We start from the raw sequence: 18,015 nt of genomic DNA on the forward strand, positions 1-18,015 counted from the left end.
GCCTTATGGGTTGGGGGGAAGAAACTTACATAGTCTGGTACAAATATAATATTCAGAGCAAGCTCACCAAATTTCGTTGTTGGCTTCTTCCACAGGTATTCTGTGTGTAATACCCAATAGTTCAATGCATTCAGTAGTTGTGGAACAAATCCAGGGCAGCGACTTGTCTGCAAAGTTCTTTATTGGGAAGCTGAGTTACACAACATGTTTCAGGCCTACGCCCTTTATCAAGTGCAAAAAGGAACAACCAAAAACAATCATTTATAATCTCATGTGACTACCAGCAGTGCAGTATGGGTAAAAGTACTCATGTGACTACCAGCAGTGCAGTATGGGTAAAAGTTTTCCATTAACTATTTAGTAATATACATCTTAAAGTGCATTGTGCAACTATAACTCCCATATAGCTGCGCACAGTTCATCATAAATAGAACTTTTTCATTAACTATCAGTGATATACATCTTAAAGTGCATAATAGAGATTTTACAAATTTATAAAAACCTCTCATAAAATGTAAAATTCAAAATATGGTCTCTAATAAATATTGTAAAAACTTATTGTGACCCAATTCCTCTAGCTATTATAAGTGACACACATTCATTTATATAATACATGTTGAAATCCCACTGAAACATAACGTTAAAACCAGGTTACTGCTCAGTCCGCCTAACCTGTAAAAGACCTGTAAAAACAAGGAAATTGCCATTAGCCTGTCCAATTCACTTGAAATCTTTATGTTGTATCAATTTAGCACTTCTATTGTATCAATTTAACAGTACCTTCTAATCTCGCAACATATGTTGCTATTCTGGGACATTCTGTAATTATTTCCTACACTATCCCCTATCAATGGCTTCTATGTATATATTAACTTTCTTAGCAACAAGGTTGCAATATTATAGTTACCAATTCAGAAATAAACGATATATATATAAAAAACTCCTGATTGGATGGACTCACCCATACGTAAATGCAGCAGGAGTTCCATGTCATTACAACTGGAAATCTAGTTCTAATTCCTGGGAACGAAGGACGACAAGCCATTACTATTAAAGAAAACATGATAAATTGCACTGCTCATTTAACCCTTTCGGATAAGTACTATCCAAGCGCTTTATCCATCTGGCCTCCCTCTGCAATAGTATCAAGTTATGATCCCCTCCTCTACTGGGTTTTACTACTGTCTCTAACACTATCCACTTTAGCTGACATACATTATGTTTTACAGTATCAAAATGTCTGGCTACAGGAGTGTCAGTATAGGTGTCCTTTTTATAATTGCGTATATTGCCTTTATGCTCTTTTATCCTAGTACTGACGGACCTTATTGTCTTCCCTACGTACATTTTCCCGCAGGGACATTTCAGAGCATAAATTACGTGGCTGGTTTTACATGTGGCGACTGACTTTAGTTGAATTACTTCACCTGTAATGGGATGATTTATACGAGGTCCTTTTATAATGGAATTGTGACAGTTACAAGTCATGCACGGGTATGTGCCTACTTTTGGTGTACCTTTAAACACAGTATTGCTATTATCTACTCTTGAAATGGCACATAATGTGTCTCTTATTGACTTACCCTTTTTATACGAGAACCGCGGGGGATTAGAAAAAACTTTTCCGAAGATAGCATCAGTTTGCAGAAGTGGCCAATATTGTTTCACTATCTTCGGAAAAGTTTTTTCTAATCCCCCGCGGTTCTCGTATAAAAAGGGTAAGTCAATAAGAGACACATTATGTGCCATTTCAAGAGTAGATAATAGCAATACTGTGTTTAAAGGTACACCAAAAGTAGGCACATATCCGTGCATGACTTGTAACTGTCACAATTCCATTATAAAAGGACCTCGTATAAATCATCCCATTACAGGTGAAGTAATTCAACTAAAGTCAGTCGCCACATGTAAAACCAGCCACGTAATTTATGCTCTGAAATGTCCCTGCGGGAAAATGGACGTAGGGAAGACAATAAGGTCCGTCAGTACTTGGATAAAAGAGCATAAAGGCAATATACGCAATTATAAAAAGGACACCTATACTGACACTCCTGTAGCCAGACATTTTGATACTGTAAAACATAATGTATGTCAGCTAAAGTGGATAGTGTTAGAGACAGTAGTAAAACCCAGTAGAGGAGGGGATCATAACTTGATACTATTGCAGAGGGAGGCCAGATGGATAAAGCGCTTGGATAGTACTTATCCGAAAGGGTTAAATGAGCAGTGCAATTTATCATGTTTTCTTTAATAGTAATGGCTTGTCGTCCTTCGTTCCCAGGAATTAGAACTAGATTTCCAGTTGTAATGACATGGAACTCCTGCTGCATTTACGTATGGGTGAGTCCATCCAATCAGGAGTTTTTTATATATATATATCGTTTATTTCTGAATTGGTAACTATAATATTGCAACTTCGTTGCTAAGAAAGTTAATATATACATAGAAGCCATTGATAGGGGATAGTGTAGGAAATAATTACAGAATGTCCCAGAATAGCAACATATGTTGCGAGATTAGAAGGTACTGTTAAATTGATACAATAGAAGTGCTAAATTGATACAACATAAAGATTTCAAGTGAATTGGATAGGCTAATGGCAATTTCCTTGTTTTTACAGGTCTTTTACAGGTTAGGCGGACTGAGCAGTAACCTGGTTTTAACGTTATGTTTCAGTGGGATTTCAACATGTATTATATAAATGAATGTGTGTCACTTATAATAGCTAGAGGAATTGGGTCACAATAAGTTTTTACAATATTTATTAGAGACCATATTTTGAATTTTACATTTTGTGAGAGGTTTTTATAAATTTGTAAAATCTCTATTATGCACTTTAAGATGTATATCACTGATAGTTAATGAAAAAGTTCTATTTATGATGAACTGTGTGCAGCCATATGGGAGTTATAGTTGCACAATGCACTTTAAGATGTATAACACTAAATAGTTAATGGAAAACTTTTACCCATACTGCACTGCTGGTAGTCACATGAGATTATAAATGATTGTTTTTGGTTGTTCCTTTTTGCACTTGATAAAGGGCGTGGGCCTGAAACATGTTGTGTAACTCAGCTTCCCAATAAAGAACTTTGTGGAACAAATCCAGGGCAGCGACTTGTCTGCAAACTACTGAATGCATTGTACATAGTCTGGTAGTGAGGGACCTAATTATTAAGGAGAAAGAGCACCCGTATTACAGAGCAGATAATAGAAGAGGAATTTATACTTCAGTTTGGATCACTCCCTACTCTCAACCATTTCAGCAGGTACATTAGACCCTGACATACGGCACAAGGTACGAGGGCGATTGCTCCTCATGAGAAGGGGACAGAGCAACCGCAGTGCGACTCATGGAATTTGCATCCACTAAATGGCAATCTGAGATTCCTGGGGGTCAGGGAGGGCCCTCTGGTTGGTGGCTGGTTCTAGAAAAAGTAGTACAAATATCGCAAAGAGGGCGAGACTGAAAACGGCTTCTTGTACAAACTGAGGCGAGAAGGAGACAGAATGGACATGACTGAGCTATAAATGTTTTTTTGTAACTAAATTCCACTCTTTTCCTTTAATTATAACAAAATTCCTCTATATCCTTTCAGATATATCATGGAGTATATATGGACTCACATAACGTACCATTATACTGAATTGAATACTTGTTGACATGAAACTGGTAGGAGACTTTATTGTGCACAGGAGAAGAAGTCGGCCCTCACTGTCCATAAACAGTCTGATTAGGTGCAAGTCCCGGGCAGCCTCTAGCAGCCAAATTCAGGAACACTTTGGGGGGAATTCACAAAAGTGTCGGGAACGAAAAAATGTCTTTAAAATGTCGTAGAAAGTGTCGTAGCAACAGCCGACAAATTCACAGAGCATTTCTCCGCCAATTTTCCGACATGTGCGACACTTTTGAATTAGTGTCGTTAAAAGTGGGCGTGGTTTTTTCGGCGCCACTTTTCCCGCCATTTTTATGAATTACTCGTAAACTCATTTTTTTTACCGACAATTTTTCAGACACTTTAGGCTCTCCAAAATGAAAATGTCAGACAAATTGTCGTTTAAAAAGTCTTGGTAAATGTCGTTTGTACGATGAAAAGATATACGACATTTTAGAAAATTCTCAGACTTACGAGACATTCAGAGATGGTAACATCTGCCTTTGTGAATTTACCGTTCATACGACATTTTATAAATTTGTCGACCGCCACTTCTGGGTTACTTTTTTTACCGACACTTTTGTGAATTCCCCCCTTTGTGTATAGACGGCACCAGACCAATAGGGATTTTCTTAAAACGCCTTTATTTGATGGGCTTTGTTCAGACAAATCCAGCAACGTTTCAGGCTTACTTTAGCCTTTCCTCCAGCTACAAAGGAGAATACTTTATTACCATGAAGGGTACTTGTATACAACTTGGCGTTATGTTAGGAATTTGCTACAATACCGTAGCTACTCTTTGACGGTGTTAATTCTAAGTAGGCCACAAGATGGCAGTACTGCTTTCTCTTAGTTGTATGTCTGTACCTGGCCATACTATGGAGCGGGTGCAAAGTTGTTGGTGAGGGGTTAAATAGCTTGTCGTACCACTGTATATTATGCACCTGATGAAGGCCGATGTAGCCGAAAATTTTAGTTAGAAATCTTGGGAGCAACTCCACCAATTATTTATTTTCTTAATTCTTCACTTATTCTCAAGGAGCAGCTGGGCAAATCTCCAATTGAGAAGCAATAATTTAATTTAGTTCAATTAATTCTTTTTTAACTAAAAAATTCTCAGCACTGGTCACTTTTATATTCATTACCTCAATTGCTATGATAAATATGAATTAAAAGGTACTTAATTAATTACTGCAGCACAGGCACTTTATCATTTAAATTGATCAATTATAATTCATTAACTAATTGATATAATAATAAGAATTTGTATAAATCAATTGTTTTGTTTTTATATTCAAATTATCAATTGATAAAACATACACAGAGCCGGTGTAGTGACAATCAATATTTATTGGTTGTATTAAATCAAGCACTTTATATTTATTGGCACAAGGTGTGAGTTGAACATGTAGGTGTTAACTAAGTGGTGAATGAATTGAGTGGAAGAAATGGGTCATTAAAGGAAAACTATACCCCCCAAACAATGTAGGTCTCTATTAAAAGATTCTGAGTGCAACAGCTCATGTGTAAAACCCTGCTTCATGTAAATGAACCATTATCATAATAATAGACTTTTCTAGTAGTATGTGCCATTGGGTAATCATAAATAGAAAATTGCCATTTTAAAAAATAAGGGCCGCCCCCTGGGATCGTAAGATTCACTGTGCACACATACAGACCACATGCAAGGTCACATGAGCCAATTAACAGACAGAGTTCTGCCTTTTGCTTCCACACTTCTTCCTGTTACAGTTAGAGCTGTAGTATTTCTGGTCAGGTGATCTCTTCCTGTTACAGTTAGAGCTGCAGTATTTCTGGTCAGGTGATCTCTTCCTGTTACAGTTAGAGCTGCAGTATTTCTGGTCAGGTGATCTCTTCCTGTTACAGTTAGAGCTGCAGTATTTCTGGTCAGGTGATCTCTTCCTGTTACAGTTAGAGCTGCAGTATTTCTGGTCAGGTGATCTCTTCCTGTTACAGTTAGAGCTGCAGTATTTCTGGTCAGGTGATCTCTTCCTGTTACAGTTAGAGCTGCAGTATTTCTGGTCAGGTGATTTCTTCCTGTTACAGTTAGAGCTGCAGTATTTCTGGTCAGGTGATCTCTTCCTGTTACAGTTAGAGTTGTAGTATTTCTGGTCAGGTGATCTCTGAGGCAGCACAGATAGAGTCACGAAATGGTGGTTCAAGGCAAGAGATGTAAAAGGGCAATATTTATGTAAATATATATTCCAGTTTGGTAAGATTCTTTAATATGTCATTCAATTTGATATAAGCTATCTGTTGCTTAAGTATTCATTTTTGGGGTATAGTTTTCCTTTAAGCTAATTGATACACTATCCATAGAAGTGAGGATTAATTCTAACCAGGCAATTTACAGACACAAACAAGGTTCTTTTTCTTCTCTCTCTCCTTTTTTTAAACAATTCAATTTTTATCCTTGTGTGTTCTGTAGTTTTCGGGTTTCACTAACTTTCTTTATTAAAGTGTCTCCTATTATAACCCTATATTTGATCTGACTTTGGACGATCAACTGGGACTAATCCACCTTAACTCCCAGCCACCCAGGACATTCCTGGGTCTGAAATCCAACTGCCTCACACAGCGAGTAATCCTGCCCCAGGACAAGCAAATGAGAATCAGAGATCAGACAAATCTCTTACTTTGTGACCAAACACCCACTATCCACCTGCCAATGAGAGTGCTGGGATTGATGGTCTCCATTTGCCCAGACACACCTGTGCACGTTCCAAGCCAACATCTTATCCGGATAGAAAGGAGGACCTCTCTCAACCTACTACACTCGACAACAGAATCTCTCCTTTGGTGGCTACGACAGGGCAACATATCCTGGGGCCATTCCTGGTTGACTCCAGACTGAACTGTAATAACAACGGATGGCAGCATACTTGGTTGGGGGGGAAACGTGGAACAATCTGTCAGTACAAGGCCCATGGTCGCTAGCCAATAAATATTCTCGTGCTCAGGGCAGTAAAAAATTAGCCTTCAATCGCTGGTCCCACCATCTCCAAGCAAGGTCTGTGCCACCACAAATCGTCAACTCCACCACAGTCACCTACATAAACAGGCAGGGAGGAACCCGCAGCCAGGCGGCTCTAGCAGAGGCCCAGCAAATTCTTGGGCGGAGCACAATTCAGTAAGGCTGTCCGTCACATTCCAGGAGTGTCCAAGACGAAGACGGATTTTCTCAGTCGAAACCAAATAGATCTGGGGGAATGGGAAATGCTTCTGGAGGTATTTGCGGAGCTTGTGAGACACTGGGCTCAGCCCCAGATCGACCTAATGGCATCCAGGGCCAATTACAAGGTTACCAGCTTTTTCACTTGTTATCGGGATCTGATGGCAGTGGGGGTGGACGCCATGACACAGTGTTGGCAGTTCCTCCTAGCCTACCTCTTCCCATGTTGCCTCGGGTTCTGAAGAAAATCAGGCAATCACACATAACAGTGACTGTAATAGCTCCTTACTGGCCCCGGAGGATCTGGTTTTTGGATCTTCAAGAAATTTCAATAACACAACCAGTTTGTCTCCCCCCCCCAGGAGCGACCTTCTATATCAGGGTCCCAAACTTCATCACACCCAGGGACTTTTCGCTTTGAGGAGATGTCTGTTGAAGCAGGCATTTGGAGATGGTGCAGAATAGCGGAAGAGGTCATTATCACAATGTTGAGGGTGCGCAAACCCACATCTAAGGTGTACCACAGGGTCTGGAGCAGCTATTGGAACTGGTGCAAGGAGTCACACTTACCTTTTATTGAGTACAATAGAGTCTTATCCTCCAAGAGTCTTATCCTCCAAGAGTCTTATCCTTCTTCCAGCAAAGCCTTCAACTGGGCCATAAGTTGAGTTCCTTGAAGGTACAGGTTTCAGCACTGTCAGCTCTGTTCCAGTTACGCCTCACCCTTGATGATTAGGTTCGGACCTTTCTGCAGGGAGTAGCTCACATCACCCCACCATTTTGCCCACCGATTCCAGGATGGGATCTCAATCTGGTACTAGAGGTTCTACTGGATCCTCCTTTTTGAGCCTCTCTCCGACAAGTGGCTAACCTGGAAGGTAGTGTTTCTGTGGCATCCTTGCAACAGGATCTTGACTAACTGGCAATCTGGGCAGCTAAGTGGCAAATGAGATTCAATGTTGATAAATGTAAAGTCCTGCACCTGGGATGTAACAATATCCACTTATACCCTTAATGGGACTGCACTAGGCAAATCCATAATGGAGACGGAGCTTGGCGTCCTTGTAGATAATAAACTTGTCTGTAGCAAGTAATGCCAGTCAGCAGCATCAAGGGCAAATAAGGTCTTGACTTGTATTAAATGGGGCAGAGAGTCACGGGAGGAGGGGGTCCCACTGTATAGAGCACTGGTAAGGCCCCATCTAGAATATGCCCTACAGTTTTGTCTCCATCACTCAAACAGGACATTATTGTATTAGAGAGGGGACAGAGAAGGGCAACTAAGCTGGTAAAGGGAAAATCTTAGCTATGAGGAAAGACTGGCCAAATTGGGGATGTTCACTCTGGAGAAGAGACGCTTAAGGGGAGATATGATAACTATGTATAAATATATAAGGGGGATATGATCACTATATATAAATATATAAGGGGATATGATAACTATGTATAAATATATAAGGGGATATGATCACTATATATAAATATATAAGGGGGATATGATCACTATATATAAATATATAAGGGGGATATGATCACTATATATAAACATATAAGGGGGATATGATCACTATATATAAATATATAAGGGGATATGATCACTATATATAAATATATAAGGGGGGATATGATCACTATATATAAATATATAAGGGGATATGATCACTATATATAAATATATAAGGGGGATATGATCACTATATATAAATATATAAGGGGATATGATCACTATATATAAATATATAAGGGGATATGATCACTATATATAAATATATAAGGAGATATGATCACTATATAAATATATAAGGGGATATGATCACTATATATAAATATATAAGGGGGATATGATCACTATATATAAATATATAAGGGGGATATGATCACTATATATAAATATATAAGGGGATATGATCACTATATATAAATATATAAGGGGATATGATCACTATATATAAATATATAAGGGGATATGATCACTATATATAAATATATAAGGGGGATATGATCACTATATATAAATATATAAGGGGATCATACGATAATCTCTCTAATGATTTATTTACATTATTGATTTTTTTTATCATCTGTGCCCCTGAGGAAGCCCCTTAAGGTCGAAATGCATGGGATCACCAAACATTTTTTTTTAATTTTTTGTTATATTTTTTCTTTTTTTGTAATAAATACATTTTTCTTTAATTTGGTGTGCTATCCATTTCTGATTATATATTCCCATTATATACCCATTCCGATTAGAAGAAAAGAGGTTCCAGCTAAATATTGGGAAGGGGTTTTTTACAGTGAGAGCTGTGAAGATGTGGAATTGTCTCCCTGAATCAGTGGTACAGGCTGATACATTAGATAGGTACAAGGAAGGGTCGGATGCTTTATTCACCAGTAGCTCCTCCCAGCAGACAGGAGGGAGCCAATGAGATTAGAGGAGGGAAAGGGGTGTTACAGGGAGAGCTGGGAAGTGAATCAGGGGTACAGGCTGATACATTAGATAGGTACAAGGAAGGGTCAGATGCTTTATTCACCAGTAGCTCCTCCCAGCAGACAGGAGGGAGCCAATGAGATTAGAGGAGGGAAAGGGGTGTTACAGGGAGAGCTGGGAAGTGAATCAGGGGTACAGGCTGATACATTAGATAGGTACAAGGAAGGGTCGGATGCTTTATTCACCAGTAGCTCCTCCCAGCAGATAGGAGGGAGCCAATGAGATTAGAGGAGGGAAAGGGGTGTTACAGGGAGAGCTGGGAAATGAATCAGGGGTACAGGCTGATACATTAGATAGGTACAAGGAAGGGTCGGATGCTTTATTCACCAGTAGCTCCTCCCAGCAGACAGGAGGGAGCCAATGAGATTAGAGGAGGGAAAGGGGTGTTACAGGGAGAGCTGGGAAGTGAATCAGGGGTACAGGCTGATACATTAGATAGGTACAAGGAAGGGTCGGAAGCTTTATTCACCAGTAGCTCCTCCCAGCAGACAGGAGGGAGCCAATGAGATTAGAGGAGGGAAAAGAGAAAATTAAATAATACCTACCGGAATTTTCTTTTCCTGGCCATCCTCCCCATCAACATGGAAAAATCTATACTTATGGGTAATCTCCTGCTGCTTCCCAGCCTGGACAGAAGAAATGGTCAATTTCACCACCCCATAAAGCCCACCCCTTCCTATTCCTCCTCAGTCTGGTTATAAAGTCACAATAGGGAGGGCATGTTGACGGGGAGGATGGCCAGGAAAAGAAAATTCCGGTAGGTATTATTTAATTTTCTCTTTTCCTGGCCCCCCCCCGTCAACATGGAAAAATCTATACTTATGGGTTATACCCAAGCAATCAATACAAGGGCGGGATTAATGCTGCTCAATTTATTATACAGAAGTAGCTGAAAGAAGGACTGATTGCCCAAACTGGGCTTGAGAAAAAGACATCACATCCAATCTATGCCATTTTCTGACTTTTGGCTACCCTTATGATCCAGCCAAACTTCTCTAAAACCTCCTTTTTATGAGATGGATGGTAATGTGGCTGGATCACTCACCCCTAAAGGAAATCATCCAGGTAATGGTAGATCTCTATGTTCTCCTGCCCTCCTGCTATTATTACAACAAGAAAAATAGTATGCGAAGACAGCAAAATTGGTAATGTTGGTCTTAGAGACAAAATTGTAGAATTCTTCTAAAGCAATGGACACATGCAAATAAACATCTTTAATCTAAAGAGGCTAGCCAATCTCTTGGACAAACTACAAACTTTATAGTAGCAAGGGTCTCAGTTAAAGTTTGGCTCTTCGGGAATCTGTTATTCCTCAAGGTCTAATATGGGATGTAAGTCTCCAGTAGCAAATAGCAGAGAATAGAAAACTCTTCCTTCTTCCTGAGATGGAACCACTGAAATTGCTCTCTTAACAACAACCCTGGAAACACTGGCAAGAAATGTCCTTTTCACTATGTCTTGAGGAATTGCAGTAGGAACAAATAATTAAAAGATACATAAGTTTTCACCCCTGAATCTTGAACCTTTCTAGCTGAGACTTCCTGAAAGGTGAGCAACCTGGGGTAGGCTGGACGGAGTGACTGTAAATGAGATTTTGAGGAAGGTTTGGGAGATCTTGGGACTCCAACTCTGGACCTGAAAGAACCTTGTCCTGATCGCCAAGATGAAAAATCTAAATTATTCTCTGGATTGAAAATTTTTGGAGTCCTGCCTTCTTCTGGAGAAGACCTACAAATGTTCCTGGAATTGTCATGGAACTGGCTTGCTTGGGAAAGAAAAGTACTCTTCCCCCTGAAGACTTGGAGACCATGTCATCTAAGGCTTTCCCAAATAATCCTTTCCCTTTAAAAGGCATCTTGCAAAGAAATTACTGGAGCCAGTATCTACAAACCATGTTTTAACCCAAAGAACATGGGTTCAATAACAAAGAGCAAGCTGACAGCTGGACAAGCTCTATAGAGACTTATTCTGAAGTCATCCAGACCTTTTAAGTTTTATGAAATATTTTTTTTTTTTTTTTTGGGAACTTTATCCTCAACGGCTTCTTCCAGATTATTTGCCAACATAGAAAGGGCCTTTGTAACTGTCACAGAGCTACAGTAGGCTATAGGCCATCCAGAAGACATATAACATTTCTTTAATCCCTGGGATGTTTCAGTGCTGAAATGTCATCTATTGGCAAAGCCGACCTTCTTAGCTTATCTAGTCATTGGAGTCTGCCATCAGATCCACTCGTCTCACCTGAAAAAAGGATACAGCTCTTCCACTTCTCTCTCAAAAAGAACTCTTTTGGAGATTTTAAACTACTCTGCCTGAATAAAATCTGGCACTTAATTATTCATCAAAGGATCAGAACTGGTATTCAAACTCAAAGCTCCACAGCCATAAACCAGTTGCTGCACCACAAGCTCTGAGCCCTTGGAAAAAGAAGAGAAGTGGTTAGTTGGTCAAACTCCTCCAGGTTGAGGGTACATTTAACAGTCTTAATAAGGGGTTTAAAAGCTTTTGGTCAAATAGCAAGATCTCTCTCTCAGCCCCCCTTCTTAAGCTGTATAAAAGGTGCATCTTTGATTTTTTTACAAGGCAAATGAGTACAGCTGTAGGCTTTCTTTAATAGCTGACCATGTCACTGAGCTTAGCTACTGGCCCTATATTAAAGGAAATTTCCTAGATAGAGAAAACCTTGATAGGCACAGAGAGATCTTAAGCAGACGCACTGTCTCTTTAAGAGTTTGGGATACTGCTCTCTTAATTAAAGACTCCTGATCTGGTAAGGAGGTGGAAGGAATGGCTGCATCATGTGAAATAATTCACCTTCTTAGAATTTGTAATACATTTTCATTGAATATCTTTCTATGTCCTTCATTGCAGACTTGTTAAATGCTTCTGAATCTCACTTACCCACTTTTACTGGGCTCTTCAGAAGGAGCAGAGGCACTTAAACCAGTAAGAGAATGTATAATAAGCAGAACACTCTGGAGGTTCTTATGTTTTCGAAGTGCAAAGCCTGGTACTCACTCAGCAGCGTTTGGAGCGGCTCTTTTAGATGCAGCCAGACCCTCATAGTGCACATGTAGCAGCAGCAGCAGCAGCAAAGAAAATCCAGATTGGCACAGGCTAATTAGTGATAAAGATAGATAAATTGGACGCCAGGAGGTTCTTAAATAGTGAAACAAGTGAGATGGTTTATTGGCACACAAATATGCAAAGGCAATTGACCACAGGTTTACTCACGCAGGAGCTGTAGTAGGACTTAGCATATGACAGAGGAGGAAGGATAGCATTGATGATGATGATGCAGCATGTACAGATGTCACTCCTCAAGTCAAATAGTAGGAAGAATATCTCACTCTCAAAGACCAGTGACCAATGTGAAACAGGATCAATCAAGTAGGGGTCAGGCAGTGCTCTGCTAACTGAATTCCCTATCACTGAGTTCCCTACACTAAAGGCACCATAGAAGCCTTTGGGAGGCTACTCCCTGCTATTCTCCTTGTTGGAGCACAGAACTGCTCATACTACCTAAATCTGACTATCTCTCTCTCCTTGAGAGACTATTACAGAATCTTCCCTAATTATAGCTAATCCTCGTTCACGGGATTGCCTGGTTCAGCACTAAAGGTACAGGTCCCTTTGGGGTAAATGGCTTTACTGGGGCCTTGGTGATACCAGGCTCAATGGGAAACCCCAGCAGCACAGACACCAGGAGCCAAAGAGGAAGAGGCCACTCCCTACACAGCACTATATAGCAGTGTGACAGGGGAGGGTCATTATACTCTTTGTCCAATAGGTGTAGATGTTACACTTAACCAGTTACAAGGGCTTGGCCCAATAACAAGGGAAAAGAGAATTGAAGGAAAGGTAGGGGATTAACTCTATAGGAGCCTAATAGATCCTATAGGTTCCTACACATGCTGTGTAAGTACAAAGAGTTTTTAACATTCATAGGCAAATTTCTATGCCTCAGAGTGTTTTAAATAGTGATTTTCCTTTCCCCCAGTTATGGGAAGTTCTAGTTAAGCGGGTGAGTTGCAGGAGAATATCAGAGTGTCGTTGATATATTTGGAGAAATTCAGCTTCTTGGGAGGAACCTGCATTATGTGAATCTCATTGTCTGGTAATTCGGAAAAATAACACCTAATGAAGATAGAACCTCCAGCTTTTTCATCTTATTGGACTTACTTGCAGTCTGTAGGGTAATTTGCATATTGGATCTGCCTGCAGTATGAAAGATAATTGCATCAAGTTAGAAAACAAAAGTTATGTCTATTCCTGATTCCCTTCAGTTTATTGGATTTACCTGCACGGTGCAGGGTAATTCACACCGAACTAAAGAGTAGGTCTCTATTGCTTACATTTTATTGGAGTGTGCAAGATAATTTGCATCAAGTTCAGAAAACACCTAACTGAGGAATAAGTCTACATTACCTGATTACCTTCCAGTTTATTGGATTTACCTGAAGTGTTTAAGGTCATTTGCATCTTGTTACAAGAGCACCTAACTGATGATTAGGTCCATATTACCTGATTAACTTCCAGACGATTCCACTTAATAGATTTACCTGTAATGTGCAAGACTTGTGCATCTCATTAATAAAGCGACTAACTGAAGAATAGGTATATATTGCCTGATTACCTTCCAGCTCATGCAGCTTAATAGATTTGCCTACAAGATAATTCATCTCATTAACAGAGGAGACCTTAACTGAAGCACAGGTCTATATTGCCTTATCCTCTTCCAGTTGGATTTGCCTGCAGTTTACAAGGTGTGTATAACCACAACATATGTTGTATGCAGAATATGGGTCTGAATACAGGCCTAGCTATGCCATTATCCATTCTGATATGATCACCTTTGTCTTTGGTGGACTGTAGGTTGTATTCCTGTAGTATACCAAGACTAAGCACCTGTACTAAGGGTGGTGAGTTGGAGGCTTGTTTGTATCTCCATATTTATATTCTGTAATATGTAAATTTTATGCTAATACTGTTTATATCAACAGTTAATTTGTATGGACGCAGTAACATCTCATGCTTGTGGTCACTGTTGCAATCAGTGTGTTATATTATTGCCTCTCTGAAGTTATTGTGCTACCAGGTTGTCACCAGTAGTTTATACTGTCGGTATCTCTGTAGACATGTGATAACTGTTCATTTGAACAAGATGAGATGCCAGGCTTATTTATCTAAATGGAGTTGTTTAAGTAGACAAGAGTGGCCACTATGGCAACATGTAGCAACTATAGTTATACTGGACATTTAGCTTCACTACTTCCATGTTCCAATCCTCAATATTTAATGCTGCACATTTGTACTCATCATATTAGTGTTGCAACCTACTCCGCATATTTATACAGTGAATGCTCTAGTTTTTTATACTTAATGGATACAAGCAACTATTATAGCTTCTCAGCAAGTTTCTACTATGCAATCTGTAGTCTGTAATGACTCCATATATTATCTATGCAGCTACTTGATATATTATGCATCTAGTGATCATTATTATTTGATTCACCATTGCTACTAGATTGAGATACTCGGTGTACTAATGTACTTCAGCATGTCATGTTGACTTCCCCATTAATTCTGGTGTAGTTCTTCATTAATACTAGCTACAATCACTCTGTGTGTACAGATATGTATATACATACGCACTGTACTTATGCATGTCATCATTTTACATATGGCAGTTACTCAACGTAATACATAATGTATATGTACTGCATGAGGCAAATCACGAATTATAAACATGAATTATAATACAACATTTCTAAGGCTGATAATGAGTGCAAACACTATATACATACATAGGTGCGGAATCACCAGCTAAATTCACTGCAACTACTCAACGTAAATAATCTGCATTCGGCAGTCCATCATTTTTCTGGATGTCACAATTAATGATAACGGTGCACATGAAGTCATATTTACACTAGATTGTAACTACTTAGTGCAACATACGCTCTGCAGTTAACAGGTCAATTCATGACAATTCTCAGCATGTACTGTGTATTCTATAATCTACAATAATATTATGTCAACTACACAGTATATTAACCCTGTACTTTGCAATTATTCCTTTATCTTGATGCAACAGCTTAAAAAAAAGGGTGTATATATATATATATATATATAAATCCCATACAACTGGTGCACTCTAAACTGTCCTCAAATGGCTGGGTGCCGGTCACACATTAGTATAACAGAAAACAAACAAACCAAGGACTTTGGGGCAAATTCACTAAGGCGCAAAGCGCCGAACGCTAGCGTTAATTCGCTAGCGTTGGGCATTTTCGCTACTGCGCAAATTCACTAACGAACGCTGGCGTAGTTTCACTAGTGTTACTTCGCAACCTTACGCCAGGCGAATCTTCGCTAGCGACGTAACTACGCAAATTCACTAACTGATAGGCTGAAAAAGATCGAAAATTTTTTGGGGCTCCCCTTCCTCCCCCCTACATTTCCTGACTCATGGCAACTTACCTAGACAGTGGGCACATGTGTAGGGCAAAATAAACATTTTTATTTGGAGATTTGAAGGTTTTCTAGGCATTTGTAGTGCAGATACGTGTTCCTCCATTGAAATTTGAAATTCGCGCAGTATGCAAATTAGCCTTCGCTAGCGCAACTTCGCTTTATATAGCGAATCAACGCTAGCGCAACTCCGCAACCTTACGCTACCCCTGTGCGCAACTTTGGATTTTAGTGAATTTGCGAAGCGCTGGCGAAACTACGCCTAGCGAAGTGCAGCGAAGTGCGGCGAAGTTGCGCCTGGCGCAACTTTGCATCTTAGTGAATTTGCCCCTTTGTGTCTCAAAAGCCAAGTTTATTCTTGCTCAACGTTTCAGCGCTCCAACTGGAGCCAACTTCGGGAGGGTGAAAGACGGCCTCAGTTGGAGCGCCGAAACGTTGGCTTGACTTTTGAGACATGAAGTCCTTGGAGTGCGGTTTGTTTGTTTTCTATATATATATATAATGTACATAATGTACAATCTATAAGGATGTTACTGGACATTCTACAGTTATCATGGCAGATGTAACTATTTAAGTCATGCACTTACTAGTCATATTTACTATATGTTACTATTAAACGCCTAATACTTATGCAAATCGTGGCATATTAATTCCATGCATTCATAGTTCTTGTACCATCTGATTATTATCAGGATTTATTTCACAACTATCGTCCTTATTACTCTAGTTCACTATTGATGGTTTTTACAGTTCTATTAAATGCATTTTCTTTGTATTAGTACAGCATACTTCTTGCAGTCCAACATTATCATAGGTAACTAACCTAACAGAATTATTCATGTTACTCCTGGTTCAGCATCTCTGCAAAGCTTCCAACGTGGTGCAGGTAACTTTGTACAGAACAACATTAATTATGAGTTATTCTCCTGTAAGTAACCAGGCAAGGTGTTAATACTTTGGTATCTGCAATTAATTATTTTTGCTACAGGTTGTATATTGCTTTTCGATGGTAAATCTATCAATTGAGATTCAATGTATATGCTACAACTGAGTAAACCAAGACATGGTAAATTCAGCATATTATTATGTGTTCTATATCTACAAGTAATCTCTTTCATACAGATTTTTATTGAATGTAAGAGTTCATCATAGATTCTGCTTGTAAGTTTAGCAGCTCATTTCAGTAGTATATTCCAGTTTCAGCTGTTAGTGTATCTGTCTTGTAGTAAGAAGGTACAGAAGTTGTAATACACAAGTCTATAGTCATACAGTGTTCCCTACATGGATTAATGCTGCAGGTTACTACATTACTAAGGGTCATCGTAAAAATCTGATAAAATAGCTCAGATATGCTTAGGCTTGTGACAGTAAATTTACACTAACAAAGAATCAATATTGAGTATTGCTCTTCTACATTAGTGTTAGATCTGTTTTTTTTTCCTTTTACATTACCCTACTATATAGGGGGTTGACATTACTTTACTGATTCTACACATGGAAGTTACAACTAATCCTCTAAACCATTTTCTTTTCTTTTACAGTAGGTCCCTCTGTAAGTTCATTCAAATTGGTGCTGTAGAATAGTAAGTTATTTATCAGTATACCAGTAATGAGGAAACACTTCAATACCTGTAGTATGTATATAGTATCTTTTTTACCTTTCAGCAGACTGATACTGAAGTATCCAGCAACAAGTCTTATTCTAGGCTCCTGACTTACCCTTTTTACCTTTATACTGTGCATTTTCTTTTCAGCTCATTATTACAATGACTCTTGTTGCCGCTGCAGCAGGTAAATATAATGTGCACCAAGTCAATGTATCACCTTGTAATGTGGTTTTGATAACTTAAATCTTCTGTAGTGCAGCCAATTCAACACAATGGGGGGAATTCACAAAAGTGTCAGTAAAATAAGTAAATCCAGAAGTGGCGGTCGACAAATTTGTAAAATGTCGTACGAACGGCAAATTCACAAAGGCAGATGTTACCGTCTCTGAATGTCTCGTAAGTCCGACAATTTACTAAAATGTCCTATATCTTTTCATCGTACAAATGACATTTACCGAGACTTTTTAAAAGACAATTATTTTGACTGACATTTTCATTTTGGAGAGCCGAAAGTGTCTGAAAAATTGTCGGTAAAAAAAATGAGTTTACGAGTAATTCATAAAAATTTCGGGAAAAGTGGCGCCCGAAAAACCCACG

This window comes from Xenopus laevis, chromosome 3S (assembly GCF_017654675.1).
Source record: "Xenopus laevis strain J_2021 chromosome 3S, Xenopus_laevis_v10.1, whole genome shotgun sequence".
Taxonomy (NCBI): domain Eukaryota; kingdom Metazoa; phylum Chordata; class Amphibia; order Anura; family Pipidae; genus Xenopus; species Xenopus laevis.